The sequence below is a fragment of the Prionailurus viverrinus genome, chromosome A3 (assembly GCF_022837055.1).
Source record: "Prionailurus viverrinus isolate Anna chromosome A3, UM_Priviv_1.0, whole genome shotgun sequence".
Classification (NCBI taxonomy): domain Eukaryota; kingdom Metazoa; phylum Chordata; class Mammalia; order Carnivora; family Felidae; genus Prionailurus; species Prionailurus viverrinus.
The window spans coordinates 80196932-80223335 of record NC_062563.1 but is presented as its reverse complement, the minus strand read 5'-3'; the positions used below and the strand labels follow the sequence as shown (position 1 = coordinate 80223335).

Genomic DNA, 26404 nt, shown 5'->3' with positions numbered 1-26404 from the left:
AGGAGACAGAGGATTTGAAGTGGGCTCTGTGCTGACAACAGAGAGCCTCATGTGGGGCTCAAGCTCACTAACTGTAAGATCATGACCTGGGCCAAAGTCAGATGCTTAGCTGACTGAGCCACCAGGTGCCCCAGTAATTGACAATTTAATACTTAGCACCAGACCTTATTTTGATATCTTTATAGTCATTTTGATTATCTGAATGTCATTCTCTAGTATATTCCTGGGAAAGGCACATGAGAACAGCATTCCTGATAGCAATTTATTTGTGCCCTTTATATTTGAATCAGTTTTGCCCACAACAGTCATTTCAGATGTCAACATCTCAAACTTCTCAAAGCTCTGATCACTCCCATCTACCCTCATTGGCAATAGCAAACCTCACCTCCTACATGATAGAGGTAATAGAAGCCCCATTTTTTAAAATATAAAACATATAAGCCTACTTTCCTCCTTCCTTTTGTTACAACAGAGAGCCTATCCTTACTCCTCTTTAATGTTAATCCCTCTTTGTTTAGATTTCATTCCCTCTTTCTTTCTAAGGAACATTACATTGTCAGTTATCCTTTTACATCCTTGTATGTTCAAACATTCTCTCTTTCTCCCGATTAGACCCTTCTTATCAGGTTTTAAATACATTCAAGTCATCCCCAATTAAAAAAATTTTTTTTAATGTTATTTTATTTTTGAGAGCAAGAGAGAGAGAGAGAGAGACAGAGTGTGAGTGGGGGAGGGGCAGAGAGAGAGGGACACACAGAATCCAAAGCAGGCTCCAGGCTCTGAGTTGTCAGGGCAGAGCCCAATGCAGGGCTCAAACTCACGAACCATGAGATCATGACCTGAGCCAAAGTCAGACACTTAACTGACTGAGCCACACAGGTGCCCCAAGTCATCCCCAATTTTTTAAAAAGGTCACTCAAGGGGCACCTGGGTGGCTCAGTTGGTTGAGCATCTGACTCTTGATTTTGGTTCAGGTCATAGCCCCAGAGTCATGGGATTGAGCCCATGTTGGGCTCCTCACTAAGCGTGGAGCCTGAGATTCTCTGTCTCCCTCTTCCCCTTTCCCCGCTCATGCTCTCTCTCTCTCAATAATAAAAAATAAAAAGGTCACTCAATCCCACATTCGCCTCTAGCTGTCATGTTATAATCTCCTTCCCTTGTGGACACACTTTCTCAACATGTGATTGTACATGCTGTGTAGCTGCTATGGGTGACTTCTCAATATCCATCTCCCGTGTTTTCTACAGAAACTGATTCTGTTAGGAACGGTAATGACTCAAACTAAAGAGCTACATTTCCTAGCTGCCCTTATAGCTAGGAGAGGCCATAGGACACAGTTCTAGCTAATGATAAGTAAGCTGAAGTCAGCTGAGGATTTACAGAAAATTTTTGCTTTCCTGGTATAGGTACCAGACCTTTCCCCTTGATATTTCTTTCTTCTTCCTATCTGAAACACTGGCTTAAGAGTTAGCAGCTGTCTTACATGCACAATGGGGGAAAAAACCATATACTGGGGATGATAGAGCATAAAGAAGGACTCTAGGACATTGATGACATCATGGAGTCACTGCACCAGCCTTAACTATCTCCCTCTGTTTTTTTTGTTATATGAGGAAAATAGCCTAATTTAGTTAAGCAACTGTCATCAGGCTCTATTACATGTGACCAAATGCAATTCCTAATCTATACTCTCGCTCCCTGCAATTCCTCACCTTCCACTCACTCTCAAATCATTCCATTCTGGCTTCTGGCCCATCATTCCTCTGGGCTCACCAGTGACCTGCATGTTGTGAAATCCAAGGGATATTTTCAGTTCTCATATTTCTTGACCTCTCAGCAGCATTTGACTCTTGGCCATGGCCTCCTTTTTGAAACACTGTCTCCCCATGGCTTCCATGACCAATACTCTGAGTTTGCTCCTTCTCTGTCTTCTTGGGGGGGTTATTCTTCCTCTTTGAGCCACACTCACTGCTTCTTGGCCTCTAAGACATATTACGGCTTTAGCCACATGCTCTTCCCTCTGTCACGAATGCTCTCCTTCCTTTTGCCAGCTTAGCCCTCCTTACCCTTCAGTTCTTCATCCATTCTTCACTTCCTTTTTTTTTTTTTTTTTTTTGAGAGAGAGAGCACAAGTGAGTGAGAGGCAGAGAGAGAGAGAGAGAGAACCCAGGAGGGGCAGAGGGAGAGAAAGGGGGTTGGGGGGGGAGAGAGAGAGAGAGAAGCAGGGCTCATTTTTTTTTTTTAATGTTTATTTATTTATTTATTTTTTTTTTTTTAATTTTTTTTTTCCAACGTTTATTTATTTTTGGGACAGAGAGAGACAGAGCATGAATGGGGGAGGGACAGAGAGAGAGGGAGACACAGAATCGGAAACAGGCTCCAGGCTCTGAGCCATCAGCCCAGAGCCTGATGCGGGGCTCGAACACCCGGACCGCGAGATCGTAACCTGGCTGAAGTCGGACGCTTAACCGAGTGCGCCACCCAGGCGCCCCTGTTTATTTATTTTTGACAGAGAGAGAGAGACAGAGCATGATGGGGGAGGAGCTGAGAGAGGGAGACACAGAATCTGAAGCATGCTCCAAGCTGTCAGCACAGAGCCTGACGTGGGCCTCGAACTCACGGACTGCGAGATCATGACCTGAGCCGAAGTCAGATGCTTAACAACTGAGCCACCTAGGCACCCCATTCTTCACTTCCTTAGGGAAGCTTCCTCTGACCTTCTTGTGAAGTCATATTTCCTTATTGTATATTCCTTCATAGCTCTTATATAGTTACAACTTTATCTTTTTTAGTGTGACTCTGAGTAAGCTGTCTCCCTCAGAATGTAGGCTCCATGAAGATAGGGACAGCCTACTTTTGTTCATCATTGTATCCTGAGAAAGCAAAATATTCGCCCAAGACATAATATGTGCTCAATAATTAGTTCATGGATGCATAAATGGATGAATGTATAATTATATGGCTTATTTGCTTATCTGTTTATGGTCTATATTCCTCCAGCTCCATGAGAGAAGGGAACATATCTATTTTGTTCTCAACCACATATGCATTATCTAATACATATTGCATGGCATAAAATAGGAAATGTAACAAATTTTAATGAACTAAAGAATTAAAGATGTTCCAGGAGAGACATTCCAATAGTTCTATCCCTAACATGTCAATGTTTGGATATTATTTTACTATATTTTTCTTTTTATTATTATTATTATTATTAGCTTATTTATTTATTTTGAGAGAGAGAGAGAGAGTGTGTGTGAGCAGGGGAGGGGCAGAGAGAAAGGGAGAGACAGTCCCAAGCAGGCTCCACACCATCAGCATGGAGCCCGACGCAGGGCTCGACCCCATGAACCGTGAGATCATGACCTGAGCCGAAATCATGAATCAGTTGCTTAACCAACTGAGCCACCCAGTCACCCTTATTTTACTATCTTTTGATAAAGTTTCTGTTTACAAGAGAGCACCAAATAGCTCTATTATCTCTAGAGAAGAGTCTTTTGGAAAATATCTGCTAGCATGTTCTCCTTACTGTACATCATGCCTAAAATAGATTGTCTATCAAGATCTTGAACCTATACGCTTCTTCCCCTCTTCATTGCCACCACCCTAGTCAAGTTCACTATCACATTTCACCTTTCCTTAAGCATGATTTATTAAACTATATATATATTTAGATGGTTCTGAGTTTTTATTGTATGTTCAGATCAAGGATCATATCTGTTTATGTTATCGTCTAAGAAAGATAAGTACATATGGCACATACATAATTTTTCATTTTGTTGTGGCAGAGAATTATTTCTTTTCTACATTTGACAAAATATTTCATTTACTTAAGGAAAAGAAGTATTTTTCAACTAGCAACAGATCTTTGTTTTCAAATTACCAAACTGAAAACATTCAGAAAAAGCCAATGACTTTTTAAGTCCCCCTACATCCCTGCCCCATGAATTCTTAGTCATTGAGGTACCTAAGATGTTCAATGAAGTTGACAAGAAGAGTAATTGATGCAGTTGTGATGGACTTGAGAATGCCCCCAGCATTGTAGTCAGTATATCTGGATCCTGCTGTTCCTCCAAGGTCAAGCACCTGTCTTTCTTCCTCAACAAATCTTCTTTCACTCACTCTTAGCTCTGACACCTCAACTTATTATATATGTCTAATAAACATATGTATGTATATATCCTTTTTCTCCAATAAGCCTTTGAAAGATGCAACACATATCTTACACATTATTGTATCCTCAGGACCTAGTACAAAGTCTTGTTGTTATATGTTCTGCTCTGCTGATGCTTATTTTCTTTTTGTTAAGAAGAGCTACTGAGCACTTAACTATTGTGCCACGCACAGCGTTATGCTCAGTAGGTGCTATTATTGTCCCCCTTTCACTGATGAGAGTTTAAATAACTTGCACAAGTCTTGTAGCTTGTGAGGAACAGACGCAGGACTCAAACACAGCTTACCAGAATCCAGAGCTAGTGCTCTTAACCACTAGGCAATCCTGCCTTCCATGAATATTCGTGGGTAACAAACTCCAACCAGGCTGCATTTGCTCCTATATTTAAGAAGGCACCAGGTGATCAGCTTTGCTTGCAGCTAATCAGGAGCCTTTCAAGTTGTTTTCAAATGAAGTTGTAAGTCTGCAGATAATTAAGAAAGAAACCATTTTGGAAACAGCAGGAAGGGGGGATGTGTAGAGGCCCACGTTGACATTTTGAAGTGCATTTAAACATACAGCTCAGGGCTATAAAAAGTCACTACACCGAGACTGCAGAAGTATTAAAAATCAAATTGCCTTATTAATTTTTTTAGAAAACTGTATATGACGTCCTTTCATCTCTAGGGAAATCCTTCCCTAAAGCACCAAACCTCTTGGATGAATGACTGGGTGACTGGGATGAATAAGTTGGCTTTCTTCCTTTTCATTTATCCACTCTCTGTCCCAGAGGGTCAAAGAAAATCATCTCATTTTAAAATTTAAGCTTTATTTGTTGAGGTTTCTAGCTAAACTGGGAGCAAGAAAAGTCATTTCATGTTGGCATGGTAGTAGAAAGCATTTAGCAACATTCCAGCTTAATGATGGAAGACTAGTCAAGAGTATTATTAAGTTTTAATCTCCTCATCTAATCGATAAGGTCAGTTAATACTCTTTGACTCAAGGGAAAAAAAAAAGCTTTACAAAGTCTTGACCATTGATACTTTAACCAGCTTCACCTTTTGTATTTTGAGTGAAAGGCTCTATATCATGAACCATTGAGTTTCCTTGAAAGGTCCAGAGAATAAACAGTTGCAGAAAAGTCCAGGAGTAAGATAGCCCAGAGACTTGAACCTGCAGCAAAATGGAGTTTCTCCAAATTAGGCATCAGGAGAAGCAGATAAGGGGAACTGGCAACTGGAGATATCCTTGTTATTCTCTGGGCTACCATCATGCTGGCAGAAGCTTAAACTAACTAAATTTACTTGTGAGTTCTCCGAAGGGAGTGACTGTGTTGCACCAGAAACATTTTTCATAACACTACTTTGCAAACAAGTTTCTAGGACCTTTTAAATATTTGACTTATGAAACTCAATATAAGTATTAAAATGCCTGCATGTTCATTACATATCCCAACTACAAAAAATATGAGTTTCACTATTCACCTGGAAATAGAAACTCCAATAATATTTATGCCTTATTAGAGCATACAGTCTTCATTTTTAAAGACTTAAAGCCTCTAGGGTGTCTTTATCCAAAATTAGCATCCAGTAACAACACCTTGGGATATCCCTGTTTTGGCAGCATCTGTAGTCAGATCTGGTTACAGTTAATAAACTAATGCTAGAGCTGCTGACCTTAGGGAGACAGGTGTCTTCTGTAACATTAGGTCCATATTCTGGTCAATAAGAAATTTACTTGCTTGATTAAACTGGCCTGAGGCCTGGTCTGTTTGCTTGGGTATCCGGCCAGCATTGTAGCCTCCTCACAAAGAATTAATGGAATTTTCATCTCTTCTCCAAATACTTTGCTCTGTAATTAATTGAGCATTACATTTTCCAAAAGAAATATTGCTTTGTGCTAAATACATAATACTCTTCATTAATTTGTTAATTAATCCAATATATATTGAATACCTACTATGTGTCTCAGCATATGTGAGACCTATGTGGCAGGTCTTGGAGGTACAAAAATTAATGACAAGGAATCTCTACTAATAGCTCAACTTAGTAGCCCAAGAATTGTTTGAAGGATCCAGATCTTCTATCTATATTTTATCCACACAGCCCAATCTGCAAAGCCCATTTCAGGTCTTATCTCCTCATTCATCCATTTAGGAAAGCTTTATTAGGCTCCCTAAACTGTGAGGCACAGGAATGATGAGGAAGAGGAGAATACAGTTTCCATCACCAGGACCTTCCAGCTTACTTGTAGGGAGGAAAGCAAGGTTGGCAGAAGCAGATCATGGAAGACATTGTAAGTCAGGCTAACCAAGGAGTATGGGTTTTATCAGAGCTATGAGACAGTCTTAAGGAAAACAGAAGGGTGATTCAATGTGCATTTTAGAAAAATCAGTTTGACAATGACAAGGGAGGTGGATGGTAAGGAAGAGTGGCCGGAAGGAAGGAAATCAGAGAGGAAGAAAAATAAAATTCCAAAGCAACTGAAGAAACAGAAATGACAGCATTTTAGTAACAAATTGAATGTGAAGATTGAGGGAGAGGTTGAAGTCTAGGATGACTTCTAAGATTCTGGTCTGGATGGTATTAGCAGCTAGAGAAGGAGAAACAGAGTTAGTAAAAAAAATGAGTTCAGTTTTGAATGTTTTGTTGCAGGCGCCTTTGGAACATCCATGTGTCAACATCAAGTTTGCTGCTGTAAATGTTTGTCCGAAACCCAGGAAAGAGGTAGGGCAGGAGGTAAGGACTCAGGAGTTATCACCTTATAGATTATAACTAAAATATAATTACATTATGAATAATATTGCCAGTTCTGTAGCCATCCCATACTACTCCCTGGTCTCAAATGCCTTGTACTCATATAGCATTCATTTTTAAATGAATTTATTATTCATTGTTTCATCCTTCATTTGGTTGACTAATATAGAAGGCACTCCAATGTCATATTCCCAGTGACATGAAAGACTCTGGGTGTACACAGATAAAGGATTACCATAAAGGATTTCATAACCTGGCTGTTGATTATACATTGACTAATTCTGTGTGTGTCTTATATCCTTAAGAAGAGTATAAACTCTCAAAGTAAAAGACACTCTCTTAGACTCCTTTAAAAAAAGAAACCAGAAGAGGTGCCTGGCTGGCTCAGTCAGAAGGGCTTGTTACTCTTTGTCTTGGGGTCATGAGTTTGAGCCCAACATTGGGTGTACAGTTTACTTAAATAAAACTTAGGGATGCCTGGGTGACTCAGTCTGTTAAGTGCTGGACCCTTGGTTTTGGCTCAGGTCATGATCTCACAGTTTGTGAAATAGAGCCCCACACTGGGCTCTGTGGTGACAGCATGGAGCCTATTTAGGATTCTGTCTCTCCCTCTCTCTCTGTCCCTCTCCAGCTCCCCTGCATGCATTCTCATGCACACGTGCTCTCTCTCTCTCAAAAATAAACTTAAAAATAGATAAAACTTAGCACAAGTTCTGTTCTTTGTAGATGCTTAATATGAACCTTGAGTAATAGATTACTTTTTTTTTAATGTTTATGTATTTATTTTGAGAGAGAGTGGGGGGGAGGGGCAGAGAGAGGATGAGAGAGAGAATCCCAAGCAGGCTTCATGCTGTCAGTGCAGAGCCAAAGGTGGGGCTGGAATTCACCAACTGTTAGATCATGATTTAAGCTGAAATCAAGAATCAGATGCTTAACTGACTGAGCCACCCAGGCCTAAATTACTTATTTAAAAACATAGACCACTTTATTTATTTTTAAATGGTTTTTGAGGGAAGAGTTCTGACTAGAAAAACATTATATTTTAATTGTAAAAAATTAAAAACATAAAGACATTTAAATTAAAACATAACATTAAAAACATACAGAAAGTAATAATCATTTTAAACATATTATCCAAAGACAACTACTATTAATATTTTATGTAAAATACTCTTAATCCTTGTTCTAAGTATAAACATGTGGATTTGTTAAATTTTTGGTAAAAGAGATCATATTGAACATATTTTTGTGACACTCTTTTCATTTACAAATGCTATATCATGAACATAATCCTATGTCATTAGATATAGGTTTTCAACATTATTTTTAAACTGTTTCATTGTATTCCATTGTTGTACCATAATTTATTTAGCTGATCCTGCACTAATGGACACTTAGGTTGCTTCCAAATGTTCACTATATAAACAGTGTAATGATGAATATCTTTATACTTAGAACTTTACATTGTGTGGTCTTTTCTGTACAATAAATTCCTTGAAATGGGTTAACATGTTTGTAAGACTTGAAGGATATGTTGCCAAATTGTCCTTTGAGTGTGAAACTATCCCCATCTAGGGTTTGAGTTTCAAAATTCTTTTTTTTTAACGTTTATTTTTGAGACAGTGAGAGAGCAGAGAGAGAGGGAGACACAGAATCTGAAGCAATCTCCAGGCTCTGAGCTGTTAGCACAGACGCAGGTCTCGAACTCACAAACTGTGAGATCATGACCTGAGCTGAAGTCGGATGCTTAACCGACTGAGCCACCCAGGTGCCCTGAGTTTCAAAATTCTAATTGAAGTTCTTTAGAGGCCAAAGGCAGAGACCTATGACTTTTTAAAAATAAAAATATAACATGTATACATAAAAGTTCATAAAACTAAGCTTGATAAAATTTTATAAAATGAACACACATACACGAAACCCAGACAAAGAAACAGATAATTAAAATCCCAGAAGCCCTCTTCTGCCTTCTAGTTACTACACACCATACCTACTTTCTTTCCAGGAAGTTCTCTGTAAATGCCTAAGCATGGCATAGGTACTAGTGTCTGGACATTTCTGTCCAATATAGGCCCCCTCTATGCTGGTCAGGATTTTCTCAGAGCTACACCTCTGTCTGAGGCTCTTCCTATTCAGTCCTCTTTACTTTCCCTTCTCCTTGTCCACATGTCAGACCTGCATCATGGTCTAAAAATTTACTCTGACTACTCCTTTAATAGATGTTACCAGCAATAAATCTCTTGCAATTCTAACTCTGCCTGATGTCTGCTGCCCAGAGAACCATCAACACAGATGGTACTAGAAGTGATCTGAAATGACAAGCTCAGTTTGGGGACTGGACCACATACCTCCCTGCTGGCACGGAGGACCCCATCTAAGTGGTATGTGGGTACAGACAGTCTCAGACAAAAGTGGTTGCCCAATTGTTAAAAATAGTATGTCACTCCCAGTAGTGACTTGGGAGTGACATCCCAGTGGAGAATACCCTGGTGGGTGAGATGATTTGAACATTTTTAAATGCAGGCTGTCAGAGGAGGGAGAGTCTACACATAAGGATAGTGGAATTGGCTGGATATTAAACAGTTGCATTGACATCCTACAGAGGAATAATTGAAAATTGAGGGCAGCTAACAAACATTTATGGTTAAATATGACAGCCAGCAGGCCTCTTTCATAGCTTATAAAGTAGAAAAGCTAGTGCAACCCAGGACCAAACTCAGGACCTATTAGTTAGGATTCCCCAAAACAGTGGAATGCTGTGCCATGGTAGGTCTGTTATACCCTGGTTCAGAAAACCTGGGACCCTGAGACATGGGATGGGAACATCTGGATGGACATCCTCAAAGATACTGGCTCTGCTGTCTTCCCTGAACCTTCAAAATCTATAGATGTGACCAACCCCTCTTTGTGCAGGAAGATATTGCAGAAGCCTCTCATGAAGGCAACAGATGCCCCCTCCAGAGCTGTGTCCACCTCCTCTTCTGGCTGCCAGGTTGATAATTACACTTATATCTCCACATAACTTGACTGGGACAGTGGACCTGATGAGGGCACTAGAGTTACTCCCTCAAGCTCATACCTCTGGCTGTAGTGGGCATCCAGTATAATCAGCTGAAGGAGGAAAAAGTCCAACCTTGGTTTACATATGGGTCAGCTCAATTGTGGGTGCAAGCTTTGTCATTGGAACTGGCACAATGGATACATGAATGGAGTGGCCATGGTGGCAGAGACAGAATCTATATATGGACTTAAAAGCATGGACTCCCACTTAGCAAAGCAGGTCTCATTATTACCGCCTCTAAATATCTAACCTTTCAGCAACAGAGACCAACACTCATCCCATTATATGGCTCTATTCCTTGAGGAGACCCACCAGCAATAAGTAGACTAAATGGGTGAGAAGAATGAGAAGGATGGAGAGGAAGAAAGAATGGAGAGGCCTAGAGTAGTAAAAGGCAGGGGGAAAGGCTTGCAACCCCTCCACTTAATGGAAACTTTAGTACCAGGACCTTACCTTTAGATCAAGGCCGTCCAAAAGAGATATAGTGTATGTCACACATTTAATTTATGTTTTCTAGTAGCCACATTAAAATTTGTTTTCTAAAAACAAGTGAAATTAATTTTAAATAATATATATTTAAGCCAACATATCAAAAATATTGTCATTTCAACATGTAGCCAATTAAAAAGTAATAAGCTATTTTACATTCATTTATTTTATGTCTTTGAGATCTAATGTATATTACATGGACAGCAAATAACAATTCAGATGCTCATTCTATTTATATTTCACAAAATTTTAAATTGAAAAAGTAGTTTCATAGATGATTGTTCAAAATATACTTAAAATTTTTCAATAACTGAATCAAGTATCAGTTTTTAAATTTAAACTAAACTTAGGGGGCACCTGGGTGACTCACTTGGTTAAGTATCTGACTCTTCAGCTCAGGTCATGATCTCACAATTCATGAGATCAAGCCCCACTTCAGGCTCTGTGCTGTCAGCACAGAGCCTGCTTGGGATTGGTTCTCTCTAGCTTTCTACCCCTCCACTGCTTACTCTCTCTGTCAAAATAATTAATTAATTAATTAATTAACTAAAATAAAAGTTAAATTTAAAAAAACTAATAAAATAAAATAAAAAACTTAGTGTTTCAATCACAGTAACTGCATTTCAAATGCTGATTAGCCATGTGTGGCTAGGGGCAACCATGTTAGCACAGAGAACATTCCATCAGCAACAGAGTGTTATAGGACTATGCAGGTCTAGATGATTCTAGCCTTTGGTGTAAACTTAACTCACTACTTAGTCAAACAGAATCAGGAAAACGAGTTATGTACATAAAACAGGTTCCTTAACTTTCCAGAAACCTTGGGATGCCTCTCCCTTGACTCTCAAATGAACTTCTCCAGGTGCCTTCTCCCACTCTACCCCACCCACCCTGAAGCCAATAAAGAGCAAGGGCTCTGGAGTCAGAGATATCAATTTTAATCTCAGCTCATCACTTAGTGGTTGACTTCCAATAGTCAGTTAACTTCTCTGAGCCTTAGTTTTCTCATTAATAAACTGATGACAATATTTTAAAGGATTGTTGTACGAAGTAAGAGAGGTAATGTGCACAAGAGTTTTAGCACACTGCCTGCCACTCAGAAAAGAATAAATGGTAGTTATTAAACAAAAAAACTCACTGTATATGCTTTGTATATGCTTCCACCACTTCCAGCCACCCGTGCCGGGTTACTCTTTGGTACTCTTAAGCAGGGCAGGAGTTAGCGAGGGTGGCGGTGAGAAGTGGGGAAGGGCCCTGGCATCTAGGTGCTGGCATGTGCCACAAGTCAACACTGTGGTTTAGGAACAGTGTTTGCTGCTACTGTTATCCTCAGCTCTTCCCTCCCCCTTATCAGTCAGATGGCTTTTGCTCTAGAACTCCAAGTCCCACATGGCCCCCCTCTTTCTACTCTGTACTAGAACAAATGATTAACCACACGAAACAGCCATCTACACTCTTTCCAAGGACATCAGTGGCCTCATTAAGTCCAAGCTAAGGGGCACTCTTCTCTTCATCCTCTCTGCAGTGTGTGACACTGTTGCTTCTCCCTCCTCACCCTGGTTCTCCTCTAACATCCTGCAGATCATTCCTCCTCCTCCTCCTCCCTCCTTTGGCAAAGGCAAATCTCTTTACTGCTCCCCAGGCCTGAGCCTTCCCTAGGCCACAGTCTCATTTACTCCTGGGCTCGATTCCCCTAAATGGATGGCTCCCAAATCTATACACCAGCTTCCACTTCAACTTCAGGCCTAACTTACTGCTCTCTGCTAGCCTGTCCTCCTGTAAGACCCACCTCTGAATTCATCCTTGCTCCCCTCAAACAAAATTCCCAGGTTGCTCTCAGGGGGGAAAGAACACACACACTGATTCCAAGCTCCTGTGTCCATACCCTGTGGTAGGTGTTTCATTTAATCTTCACAACAACTCTGTGAGGAAGGAACTGTGATCTGCATTTTATAGCTGGGGGGGAAAAAGACTCAGAAGAAGAAGAAACCAAAATCTAGGTCTGTCTGAATCCAGACTCCATGTTCTTTCCAGTCCATAGGACCACCTCCCATAATTCATTCAATGAATTGATGTTCTCTGCCAGGATAAGTAATATACCACCTATCCCCTAATGATTTGTGGTTTAGTGAGAGAGACAGAGAAGATACAGGAAAATACAGTGGTGTGGTAGTAATATGATAGGTGATGTGGTTTGAAGTGTTGGGGCTCGAAGCCAATGGCCAAGAAAGAATTCTTGAAATGTCTTTGGTGCAAAAAGGTGGTTTTATTAAAGCACGGGGACAGGACCTGTGGGCAGAACGAGCTGCACTGGGGTTGTGAAGAGTGGCTGATTATATACTTTCAAGTTCAGAGGGGCTTAGGGACAGCACAAACCTCCAAGGTAATTTGGAAACAAGGTTTCCAGAGTCTTGAGGGGGCTAACTGTCATTAGGAAAAGGTCATTTATTACTCTTTAGTAAAAACTCAGGCATGAGACCCTTCAGATTTGTATCAGTGGGCCGTATATTTGGAGGACAATTGCTAACATATATTTGAGGGGTAGAGATAAAGGAAGTTTCCAAAGGAATTTTTATATGTTAAAGTAGACTTATAGGATCCTGGAGGTCAGGATAATGTTAAGCTAAATTTGCCTTTTGCCCTTAGCAAAGTGTCATCAGCAAGGCGGCTGAGTTCCTAGAGGAAGGCCACTCTGCCTGTTTCAAGGACTTGTCAATGGGCTGTAGGCAGTAAGGAAATTTAATTTTTCATTTGCCTTTGTTTCCCCCATCAATAGAGGCCCATGGTAATGCACAGAATTGGAACCTAACTTGGGCTTTGGGGTCAGAAAAAACCTCTACCAAAGAGAAAATACCTCTGCTGCATCAAGAAGGACTAGTAGGAATTACAAAGGAAGAGAACAGGGTAGGAAGCATGATCAGGCAGAGGGAGTAGTGAGAGAAAATATCTCAAAATGAGGGAGAGAGAGTTGGGAAGCTGCAAGCAGTTAATTATGGCAGGAGCCAGACCAGAGGTACTGTGAGACAGAGGTGAGCAGAAGCCAGCTGGAATCTAGGTGAGGTTACAGGAAACCATTAAATCCTTTTAGCAGAGGAGAAGCAGGTTCAGATTTGCATGGGAGAAAGAATCACTCTGTCTGCAGCCTAGAGAATGGACTCAAGAGGTAACCCAAGAGGGGAGGGCATGGAGACCAGTTAGCAGGTCACAGTCATAGTCTAGATAAGAGATGAAGACAGTGCAAATAAAGGTAGTGGCCCCCTACATAAGAAGGAATGGAAAGAAATTCAGGATGGAGACTGCATGGGGCTTGGTAGTTGTTGATTAGATGTCATAATATGTGGAGGACAGCTAAGGAATCAAGGATAATATTCAAAGTTGGAATATTGGGTAACTGTGTGGATAGTGATAGAGTCATTGAAAGAGAGATGCACAAGAAAAAAACAAGTATGAAGGAATGTTGATGCATTTCACTTGAGATGTGTTGAGTTGAGGTGCCATTGGGACACCCAGATCAGGATATCTGATAGACAATGGTCTATTGGTTTCTAGCTGAGGAGAAGGAACTGTTGGGATAGAGACAGAGGTTTGAGTTTCATCAACAGTAACTTAAGCAATAGGAGTATGTGAATACTCCAAAAGAATATAAAGTGAAAGGAAAAGCAGGTTGAAGAAGGAACTGAGACATACCGATATTTAGGAGGTGAGTAGGAGAAGAAAGACCTTAAAAGAGACTGAAAAGAAGCCAGAGAAGCAGAAGGAAAACCCAAGAAAGTATATTTTTGTGGAAGCAAAGGGAGAATAGTAGAGGTAAAGATGCTGACAGTATAACTAGTTTCAACAGTAAGGAGGTTATGGGTACCCTTATTGAGAGCAATCTAAGAGTGTCTGCAGTGATTGATATCTGGATGGTAAGCAAATGTAGACGGTGAACGTAGAACACTCCTTCAAGATATCTAGTTGTGCTAAGTTCACTGTAAAGGTTAAATGAGATGATGAAAGTATAGCAGTTAACAGCCCATGGCACATCACAATAATTCAGTAAATGTTGGCTACTACTACTAATATTAAGGAATATATCTTAAGGAAGAGAAGAGACAGTAGTAGCCATAAGGAGGTGTAAGTTTAGGGGGGATATTTTTTAAGGCCTCTCTCTTTACCATATTGAAAAAAAAGGGGGGAAAAAGCTTTTAAAACCTCATCACTGGCACCTGGGTGGTTCAGTCAGTTAAGCGTCTGACTTCAGCTCAGGTCATGATCTCACAGCTTGTGGGTTCGAGCCCTGCAGCGGGCTCTGTGAGTACAGCTCAGAACCTGGAGCCTGCTTCAGGTTCTGTGTCTCCCTCTGTCTCTGCCCCTCCCTGACCTGTGTTCTCTCTCTTTCAAAAATAAACAAACTTAAAAAAAAAAATACCATGTCAAAGAAATACATGCAAATGATTCAAAGAAGCAACAATCTCTGAGCCACTTTTTGCCAGCCCAGAAGAAACCAATTTGAACTGCTTCTGTGTTATGGTAACCTCCTTGTCACTAATTAACCTCCTAATGACTGTTTCTTGATTTATCATTCTTAAACATTATCTGTTAACTTCCTGCTATGCTGAGAATTTAGTTCACTTATACTTCTCTGTCATCCAGAGTAGTTATGTCACTATCCACTGGCCACCTTCAAAACCTACATAAGCTCTATTTTTCATTCCATTAATCACAGATAGAATTTCTTGACTCCCAATGTTTAAGATGAGGTTGTTTGTAGCCTACTCTTCCCACCATCTCTCAATGGGAAAGATTTGTTTTTGTTTGTTTTGTGTTTTAAATATGAGAGATTATTAAATAGGATTAAATGGAAAGGAATCAATGAAAGTGAACAACTGAAGATAGATGGCAAAACAGTTGTTGCCCTGAGGTGCCTGGAGAGGTAGAAGAGGATGAGTTCAGAGTCCAGTATGGGACATCTTCTCCATAATGGCACCACCAATGTCCTAGCACAAGTCTAGGAAACTTCTGGAATGTGTGGAGCTCCTTTCACCCTAGATCCAAACAGCTATAAAATTCCATAGATTCCAACTCTTCAGTTACCATCTTTCTATTCATTTCTCTTCTGCCTATGCTTTTAGTTTGGCCCTTCAATATTTGTGACTTGGACAGTAGACTTCTAACTGATGTCTCTTTCTCCTCACTTTCCTCATTCACACAGTGTGTCCCAGCCCAGCATGGGGTATTTAAAAGGTCACCTGGGAGGAATGAGGTGGAGGCCAGTGCATAGTTTCATAGAAACATAGTTTCTCAAGACTGCCCAATCATCAAGAGCTTCAGGGCCTGACCAGAAGAGGTAAAGACTGGTTAGGCAACCCGGAAGTGTCCATTGCAAAGTGAAATAACCATAGCATGGGCTCTGGTTGAGAAATTCTCTTAATGTTTCCTTCATAAAATCACAAAATAAGAAATGCAACAGCCAATAAACATTTAAAAGCTCAACATCACTAGTCTAGAGTGACAGCCATGAGAAAATGTGTGTGCTGTCTTTTTAAAGGTCTTCCTTTGTGTCCATTATTAAATTAGTAGCTGGACAGTTTAGCTGGCAGCTGCTTTCCCCTCCTCCTCTGGTCTCAGTCCTTTGGGAACTGGATATGCCTGGCATAGGGCACTATGGAGAGCATGTGAGGCATGTACCTCTGTGTCACGGAAGCTCTGACAGTGAGCAAGATTATTTTTAGAGGTGACCTTCTAGGTACCAAGGAAAAGTAAACAGACAGATGCACATGATTTCCTCTGAGAGACTCACAGTAAACAAATTGGCATGTGTGCACTTTCTATTATCCCGTGTTCTGAATTCTCATCTCTTAAAGAGCAAGCTCAGGTGAAAAGCTTTATTGAAAACTCGAAAGCAACCAGAATGAAGAAAGGGGTAACTGAGTGAAAGTTCACAGTTTCTAGCTACTGGGTCAGAAAACTGTAGATGAAATGCCATATCTAGTCTAAATGCTTGGAAAACATGTTATTTAAAATTTTTTTTAAGTTTATTTATTTATTTTGAGAGAGAGATAGAGTTGGGGAGGGTCAGAGAGAGAGAGAGAGAGAGAGAGAGAATCCCAAACAGGCTCTACACTGTCAGCATAGAGCCCAATGTTGGGCTTGAATTCACAATCCATGAGATCATGACCTGAGCCAAAACCAAGAATTGGATGCTTAACTGACTGAGCCACTCAGGCACCCCATGTTTTAAATAAAGTTTCAATACTTTCTCATAAAACATTGCTAAAACTTATTTAACTTAATCTCTTGTTTTTATTTTGTATTATTCTGTTTTACCTTTGTTGATTGTGCTGTGTGATGTTTATTATCTTTAAGTGAATGTCTGTGTCACTTAAAAAAAATGTAAAAAGAAAAAAATCTCCATAATTCTGCCTGTTATTAATACTTTGCTCTGTATCCTTGAGATTTTTTTTGCACATACTTCTATCTATATATCAACAAAAGAAAAACATACTGTCATTTATAACTTTCTTTTGTCATCCAGTACTATATCTTGCCATCTTTTCATGTTCATATATATAGGTCTTTCTCATTCTGTTGATGGATGTTTAGGTCATTTCCAGTGTTTCACTGTTACAAACAATGCATAAGTAGGCATTTTTGCACAGATACCTTGAAGCACTTGCATGAAAGTTTCTGTTGGACAGCTTGTGGGAAAGAATTTCTGGATCAAAATGTTAACATATTTTTAAAGTTTTAGTTTAGTTATTGCTCTCTACTTGTCCCCTGAAACATGAAAATAAGTTAATTGCTCATGAAGACTTAGTACCTAACACAATGCTTGGCACATGTTCATTAACTGCTGGTTATAGTAAAGCACCAAATATTAGTTATTGTGAAACAGTGATGCCTTTGACACTATTAAAACACATTTCCCTGCCTGTACTCTTTTCTTGGCCTAGACAACTGAGGTAAAATGTTAAATTCATAGTAGTTATCATCATAATAAATATTATAAAAAATAAGTGCATACCAGAATACATAGCACTTCTGATTGTCTCCTTGGTGACAAGCCATTGTTGTCACCTGAAATCATGGCATTCAATCATAGACAAGAGTCTAGACATCAAATAGTGTATTTTTAAAAAAATATATATGAATAAGTGAAATCCCAGAGAGGTAGTGATTGGTCAAAGGTTTGAGAACTAATAGATTCTACTTAAAACACCTCTTATTTTCCACTGTCCTTTCTTTACTTGAATGCACATATTTAGTATAATTTTATTACATTTGACTAGGTCATATAAACAAGGCACATTATTGACTGAGATATGTTTCCTCAAGTCTTCTTGGTTCTGTCAATTACCTGCCTAGAGCTTTCTTTCTTGCCCTTCTCTAATTTCCTACTTCAACTTAGTCAAAGATTGGAAATAAGATAGGTTTTTTTTTTTTTTTAATTTTTTTTTTCAACGTTTATTTATTTTTGGGACAGAGAGAGATAGAGCATGAACGGGGGAGGGGCAGAGAGAGAGGGAGACACAGAATCGGAAACAGGCTCCAGGCTCCAAGCCGTCAGCCCAGAGCCTGACGCGGGGCTCGAACTCACAGACCGCGAGATCGTGACCTGGCTGAAGTCGGACGCCTAACCGACTGCGCCACCCAGGCGCCCCAAGATAGGTTTAATAGAATGATATGTCAAGTGGTGGGATCTGCATATGAGTCCAAGGTTTTCCTATGAGTGAAATATGGGAATCTTAGCATAACTTTTTGTCAGTTATTTTAGCTACTCAGGAAAGCTTATATGTGTGTATGTGTCTGGGTCTGTGTGGGGATGTAAGTACATATGCACTTCCCAAGTTTTATCAGCTTAGGAACATGTTGCCATGTTCTGGAAAGATGAGATGATATTGTATATAAATATTTATATAGCATATAATACCTGGAATATCTGGAAGGTACTCAACCTTTTAGATATTTTTTGTATTTTTTCAATTTTTTTTTAAATTTCTTTTTGAGAGAGAGAGAAAGTAGGGGAGGGGCAGAGACAGAGGGAGACACAGAATCCAAAGCAGGCTCCAGGCTCTGAGCTGTCAGCACAGAGCCCGACGCGGGGCTCCAACTCACAGAGCGCGAGATCATGACCTGAACTTAATGGACTGAGCCACCAGGTGCCCCAGAACCTTTAGAATTAAAATTTTGCCTAATTAGGGGCACCTCAGTGGCTTAGTCAGTTGGGTGTCCAACTTTGGCTCAAGTCATGATCTCCCAGTTTGTGAGTTTGAGGCCCATGTCACGCTCAGTGCTGACAGCTCAGGGCCTGGAGCCTGCTTTGGATTCTGTGTCTCCCTCTCTCTCTGCCTCTTCCCTGCTCGCATTCTGTCTGTCTGTCTTTCTCTCAAAAATAAACATTAAAAAATTTTTTTAAATTTTGCCTAATTCTAAGGAAACAAATAGCCAAAGAGTTTGTTTTCAAATGCTGTTAGCATTTGGCCAAGGTCTATTTAAAGGACAGTGAAATAATCTTTTTCCATCCCTTTGCTGATATATAATGCCAACTTTGATTTCATCATCAGTAATTTCAGGAATAGTATCTGTGGCAGGCAGAATAATAGCTGCCCAAAGACAACCATGTCCTAATTCCTGAAATCTGTGAATATGTTACCTTACGTGGCAAAAGGGACTTTGCAGATATGATTAAATTAAGCATCTTGAGATGGGCAAATTATCCTGGATCATGCAGGTGAGCCCAGTGAAATTACAAGGGTCCTTAAAGAGAGAGGCAGGAGAGTCAGAGTCAGAAAAGGAAATATGTTGACAAGAGCAGAGGTCAGAGTGATACTATTGCTGGAGGAAAAGACCATAAGCCAAGGAATGCAGGTGGCCTTTAGAAGCTGGAAAAGGCAGGGAAATGGATTCTCCCCTGAGAGCTTCCAGAAGGGAATGCAGTCCAGTGCCAACACCTTGATCTTAGTTCAGTGAGAACTTTTTAGATTTCTGAACTCCAAAACTGTAAGATGATAAATTTGTGTTTAAATCCCTAAGTTTATGGTCATTTGTTGTAGCAGCAATAGGAAATTAACACAATGTCTTACCATAAGGTAGTGCAAGTTTGAATTTTGACTGAAGGACAGCTGTTCTTTTTGCATTTTAATAAAATATATAAAGAATGTTTAAAGAAAAAAAAGTTGAAAAAATAACCATATGATAATAGTTAATATTTACTGACCACTTACTATAAAACTGACCACTTACTATAAATTTTTTTTTTTTTCCAACGTTTATTTTTTTTTGGGACAGAGAGAGACAGAGCATGAATGGGGGAGGGGCAGAGAGAGAGGGAGACACAGAATTGGAAACAGGCTCCAGGCTCCGAGCCATCAGCCCAGAGCCTGACGTGGGGCTCGAACTCACGGACCGCGAGATCGTGACCTGGCTGAAGTCGGACGCTTAACCGACTGCGCCACCCAGGCGCCCCAAAACTGACCACTTACTATAAAAGGGCACCTGGGTGGCTCAGTCGGTCAAGTGTCTGACTCTTTTTTTTTTTTTTAAGTTTTATTTACTTATTTTGGGAGAGACAGAGACAGCATGAGTGGGGAAGGGGCAGAGAGAGAGGGAGGGAGGGAGGGAGGGAGAGAGAGAGAGAGAGAGAGAGAGAGAGAGAGAGAGAGAATCCCAACCAGGCTATGTGTTGTCAGCGCAGAGCCCAATGCGGGAGTTGAACTCCCAAACCGTGAGATTGTGACCTGAGCTGAATCCAAGAGTCAGATGTTCAACCAGCTGAACCATCCAGGTGCCCCAAGTGTCTGACTCTTGAATTTAATTAACTTTAATAAGCAAAGAGATTAGCTGAACTCTCAAGTCGAAAGTACAGAACTCCATCTTCTCAAATTAAGAATGGAAAAATTGAAAGTAGTTACCATAAAAATTAGGCAAAGGTAAAATTTACAAGGGATAGATGATGCCCTGGGTTGTAAAAACAAATCACATCTGAAATAGTTTGAGTTCCTACTACATAGTAGACAGTTCCCAGCTATTACAAAGGCCCAGCTTGTTAACTGGGAGACTGGGTAGAACCCTCAGAAGGTACACCACTTCCTCTCCCACCTAATCTCCCCCCATCTGGAATCTTTGACCAATAACCCTGAAACCATACATAACCCCATCTCAAGCCTTTGACTGACAACCCTGAATACATCAGGTTAACAGTGCCAAAATAAATCTGTTCCCCTCTCCATTGGATAATGTACTCGGTAATGATTGCAACCCCAAGTAACATACACATGCTGAAGAAATTATGATCATTTTAATGACACCTTGTATTTATAAGGTGTAGTAACTTTTAATTCACTTGTTGCTTGTGTATATATTCTCTGTATTTACTATATTTGATACATTTTAGAGAATCTCACAGGTTGGGGAGAAAATCTGACATGACATTGATTTTTAATTGAAATACTTAGGATTTGACCAATTAGGCATATAGGGAATATTTAAATGCTTAAGGGATATTGACTTAATGTATAGGTTTGATTTTTATGCTGCACAGATGCCTAAGAGAATTTGATCTAGTAGATTTACACTAACACTGTAAAATCTGTTGAGCACTTATTATCTGCCAGATAGTGTTTTAAGTGCTTTGCATGCACTAACTCAGGTAAGGCTCACAACAACTCTGGGAGTTGTGTACTCTTGCTACCCCCACTTTCAGGTGATAAAGCAGAGGTAGAAAAAGTTACATGACTTAACCAAGGTCACGTAGCCAGTTAGTAGCAGAGCAGTCTGGCTGGGAGCCCACACTCCTAACCAGTGTCCTTTCAGTGCTCAGGAAGACTCTTAACAGGAATACTCTATAAGTGCTCTGGACTGGGCAGAAAATGGGCCAAGATGATTTAGGGTATAAATCTGCCTTGTTAGGGGTATGAAGTACCTGAGACAATCAGATACGGCACTGTGTGAACTTTACATAATTTAAGGGAATTTAAAAATTAAGTTTATAAACAGCATAAATGTGTAAGACAATTTGATTTGTTGCATTTGTATGCTTTTATTACTTTAATAGGTAATGCTTAAGAAAATTCTATCACTTAGGGGCGCCTGGGTGGCGCAGTCGGTTAAGCGTCCGACTTCAGCCAGGTCACGATCTCGCGGTCCGGGAGTTCGAGCCCCGCGTCAGGCTCTGGGCTGATGGCTCAGAGCCTGGAGCCTGTTTCTGATTCTGTGTCTCCCTCTCTCTCTGCCCCTCCCCCATTCATGCTCTGTCTCTCTCTGTCCCAAAAATAAAAACATTGAAAAAAAAATTTAAAAAGAAAATTCTATCACTTATAAATAGTGTTTAAATGAAAAGTCTAATATGTCAAATTAATAAGCTTACTGAGGAGCACCTGGGTGGCTCAGTCATTAAGCATCCGACTTCAGCTCAGGTCATGATCTCGAGGTTTGTGAGTTCTAGCCCTGCGCTAGGGACTCTATGCTGACAGCTCAGAGCCTGGAGCCTGCTTCAGATTCTGTGTCTCCCTCTCCCTCTCCCTCTGCCCCTCCCCTGCTCACACTCGGACTCTGTCTTTCAGTAATAAATAAACGTTAAAAAAAAAAAAGTTCACTGAGCATTAATCAAAGAACAAGTCAAATTGTTTCATTTTTAACACAAAATTGATAGATTCATAAATTAATTTGAGATCTGTGTTTACATACTTAATAACAGCTTGGCATAAATTTACAACACCAATAAATTAAATATCAATTAAAAACCAAGCAGTTTTATGGGCTCTTTGCCATGCACTTTTGCGCAAAAAGTCCACTCTGATATTTAAAATCTCCACTGACAGTTGGTACAGTTATAGACCTATTTTGCAGAGGGGAAAACTAAAATAAAGAGAAGTAACTTCCCAAGTGGGAAGTGGCAGATCCTGCATTGCAGCCCAGGCAACACCAGATTGCCAAAGCCTGCACATTCAACCATTTTCCCGTACTGCCTCAGTGTATGGAGAGTCCATTTTTACACAAAACAATGTCAGTTCCGAATATATAACCCAGAGAAATATACACTAATATAACAACAGTGGTTTTGCCTGAAGTGGAATTCTAAAGGGCTGTTATTTCAATTTCTGTGTCACTGAAGATTTGAGTAAAAGGAGTTCTCTACCCCTTCACCCCATTTTCAACTCAACTCTTTAAAATTAATAGAATTCTGTACCTCTTTGTATTTTAATTTCTTCTGTTTCAGTCGGCATTTTGTAGTCATTTATTGATATCTACCTCATGAGCTTTTTAAAAATTTTTACATTTCTCCTTGTGCTTCATATACCCCATCAAATGGACACCATTCCTGAGTTAAATCCTTTCTTATGCCATTATCCCCATAAAACTGATAGAATTAGTCACTCCTTCAGTTAGGCTACTTTTGTACCCAGCATATGCTTTTATTAAACATGTAACACTGAATTATAGTTGTTTTTCTATTTTTCTGTCTTCCCTATTAGTGTCTGTGATATATGTCTCTTTTCCCTGGGTCTAGCACAGAATTTGGTTGGTTAAACCAAACATATTCTGCAGTTACAGAATCTGAAGTATGCTTCAGTCAAGAAAGCTTAAGTGTGAAGTATTTTGTTTTTTATTTTTTTTTATTCTCTAGGAAGATTCTTTCCCTTTTATTAAAGTCTCTGAATTATATATATATAATATATATTATATTTTCATCAGGGTTATTTTGGAGTCTGTTCAGAGCCAGTAACCAAAGACAATGTGGCTGTGGTTTATGAGGTATTAGAAGAGATGCTTAACAGTGGGTTTCCATTGGCTATTGAGTGGAACATCCTCAAATCCACTCACTATCCTTTGAGCAGTTGTCAACTCCATAATAGGTATGGAGGAAAGGGAAATCAACAGAAAGCTGCTGCTTAGTCCAGTGTTGTGCATTGTTTCAAGTGCTTGTCTTTGCGAGTCTCAAATGTCAGGTGCTTTAATTTTGCTCTTTATAGTTTTTGAGTTGAAATGTGCACAAAAAACTAGTTTTTTCCCCCTTAAAAAGCATATTAATCTGGGGCACCTGGGTGGCTCAGTATGTTACGCCTCAGAATCTTGATTTTGGCTCAGGTCATGATCTCACGGCACAGAGCTTGCTAGGGCTTCTCTCTCCCTTTCTCTGCCACTCCCCCACTCACGTGTGCTTTCTCTTTGTCTCCCTCTCTTCTCTCAAAATGAATACACAACTTAAAAAAAAAAAAAAGAAGAAGAAGAACCAGGAGACCCTGACCAAAATGTATATTAAAAGGAAAAGGGATGGAGGGGTGCAGCGATGGACCTCAGCTCAGGTCATGCTCAGGTCATGATCCTGGGTTTGAGCCCCAAGTCAGGATCTGTGCTCACAGTGCAGAGCCTGAAGACTGCTTCAGATTGTGTCCCCCTCTCTCTCTGCCCCTCCCCAGATCGTGCCCTGTCTCTCTCTCTCTCTCTCTCTCTCTCTCTCTCTCTCTCAAAAATAAACATTTAAAAAACTTAAAAAAAAGAAAAGGATTAATTAATCTCTTTTGGTCCTTTAGCATTGGGGTAGGTGATACAATCAAGACTTAAGTTGAACTAAAAGTGGAGGAATTCAGTTATGCTGTTACAAAACTAGAAAAATTGGATTATCTGAAAACAGGTATCATTTGTAAGGAGAGTGGAGCCAAATCACATTTTAACAACTTGGGAGGGAGGAATCTTGTCTTTGCTTTCCTGAGGTGCCATGTCCAGCTGTTTTCAAATTAGCCCACCCACCACATCTGGTATGTATTTCTAAGGGTCCAGTTTTCTACTTCAAAGAAGAAAAGGGTAGTTAATCACGAAGAATATTTTCAGATAGTTGGGGACCGGGAATACTTCAGTTACTTATCATGACCCCAGTATATTTGCATTTTATCCCGGACTGCTTCATTGGTGGAAACCGTGGGTGTAGAGTTTTGGATGGTACAGCCCTTACAGACCAACTAGCCACCACACCACTGCCCCTGTGGAGGTGGTGACACGGGCGCTGGTCCTAGCCACTTTCTCCGCTCCAAGTCTGCGGGCCCCATAGGGAAAGTGAAAATGGAAACTGAAGCTACCCTGACTGTCTACGCTCCGGCTGGCGACCCGTACTGGTCCCTTAAACTATGTGGGAGGATGGGAAGCGCCGCGAGTTCACGGGCTGGTGACCCTCTTAAGAGTCTCCCTTTTCCTCTGGATAGTAGGAAGTCTCGTTTCTTACTTCGCGTACTAGTGCAGCTAGCACACCCATTTTGGGCTCTGAAGACCCCCGCTCCAGCAGGCTGGCTGGTTCCCGCCCCAATGGGTCTCCACCCCGAAGAGGTTCCGCCCGCCCTCTGCTTCCGCCCCCGAGGCCACGCCCCCTGGAGGCCAAAGGGCACGAGGGCCCGACCAGCGCGGGCGGGGCTTCAACAAGGGCACTTTCTTTTCTTCCTCGTCTCCTGTTCTCTCCTCCTTCCCGCTACGGCGGGGTCGCGGGATCCCGAAGGCCTGGCAGAGACTGGGTCCAGGCGAACCCAGAGTTTCTCATTAGGGCCCTGTCTAGGCCTCGCCACCCCGCGGCGGGTGGCGTTGGCGTTAAGCGTTGAGTTTCTCCCGGGCGCATCTCTGCGCTGAGAACCTGTCCGGGAGGGCGGATCCTGAAGAACCGCTTGGGCACTTCTTCCTGGTGCGCCAGCACCACCCAAGTGGAAGTGTTGAGGGGAGTAGGTAAATAGATTGTTGAAAGGAAAAGAATGCCCCTGAATTACGAAGTGCCTAGCCAAGTGCCTAGCCGAAGAAAAATCCGAGAGCAAGGACATGAGAGTGCTAAAAATATTTGAGGCAAATTCACAGTCAGTTAAAAAATACAAATGGTTAGAATTACCATTTCTAACCGCCTCTTAATTAATTACAACTAACAGGACGCCTGTTAATTACAGTAGACACCAGGACTGGTACTTACAGACCAAGCTCCGATCGGATTATTTAGAGAAATGCAGGTACGAAGCAGGAAACTGGGGTATTCATGTTTTCAGAATTCCTTTCAGGATTCTGAAAGATAGCAGGGCGGTGGCGGGGTGGGGGTGGGGATACCGCCAATGAATGTATACCCCAGACATAATCAAGAACAACCTAAAGCCACCATCATCTACGCTTCTCCATGTCTCACATCAGATTGTATTTATAAGTTATTCATTGGCTGGTGTGAGCCCTTACGATCAAAATGAAGCCAGATGATTTAGCACAGTTGTTTGCTTATGTTCTCAGATGCTGAAGAATGTTTTGTACACATTTGTAGGGAGTTTAAAGAGAAACACCTGCTTCATGTGCTCAGCCTTGTACTTGAACAATTATAGAAGCTATCACTTAGCTTCTGTGAATTTTTGCCCAAGTTAATGTGTAGTTGTGAGATTTACTTCATAATTACCTATTCCTAGTGAAACTTTGTCCTTTAGAAATTTTTTGGCAGTGGTAGCAGAGTGAAAGGTACACACAAATGTATCATATCTGTCAATGCTAACTAGGACACACTGAACATTCTGAGAGTTGTGGGTAAATGATATATAAGATCATGCTATGTGGGGCACCCAGGGGTGGTTCAGTTGGTTAAGCATCTGACTCTTAATATCAGCTCAGGTATTGATCTCAGGGTCGTGAGTTCAAGCTGCGCATTCAGCTCCACACTGGATGTGGAGCCTACTTAAAAAAAAAAAATGCCATTTCTCCAGTTCCTTCTGCCTCTGACATAAAGAGTAAATGAATATGGCAGTCCCAGGAGCTTCAGGAGCCATAGGCTTCATGCAGACATGGTCAAGTCCAAGAACCACACAATACACAACCAGTCATGAAAATGGCACAGAAACGACATCAAGAAACCCCAGTAACAAAGATATGAGTCTCTTAAGGGGGCAGACCCCAAGTTCCTGAGGAACATACACTTTGCCAAGAAGCACAACAAGAATGGCCTGAAGAAGATGCACGGCA

General features: G+C 40.7%; 2 long non-coding RNA genes across 2 annotated transcripts in view; one reads left to right on the top strand and one right to left on the bottom strand.

The window, feature by feature from the left end:
- The window catches only part of LOC125162617 (uncharacterized), a 29696-nt gene extending 22805 nt beyond the window's left edge, over positions 1-6891 (top strand). The window contains exon 3 of the long non-coding RNA XR_007151104.1: positions 6808-6891. This is a non-coding gene — a long non-coding RNA (uncharacterized LOC125162617). The remainder of the gene's footprint in view (positions 1-6807) is intronic.
- LOC125162616 (uncharacterized) lies at positions 3-26404 on the bottom strand. Its single transcript, XR_007151103.1, has 3 exons — positions 26297-26404; positions 8419-8430; positions 3-31 (listed from the first exon to the last, which is right to left on the bottom strand). It is a non-coding gene; the product is annotated as an uncharacterized LOC125162616 (long non-coding RNA).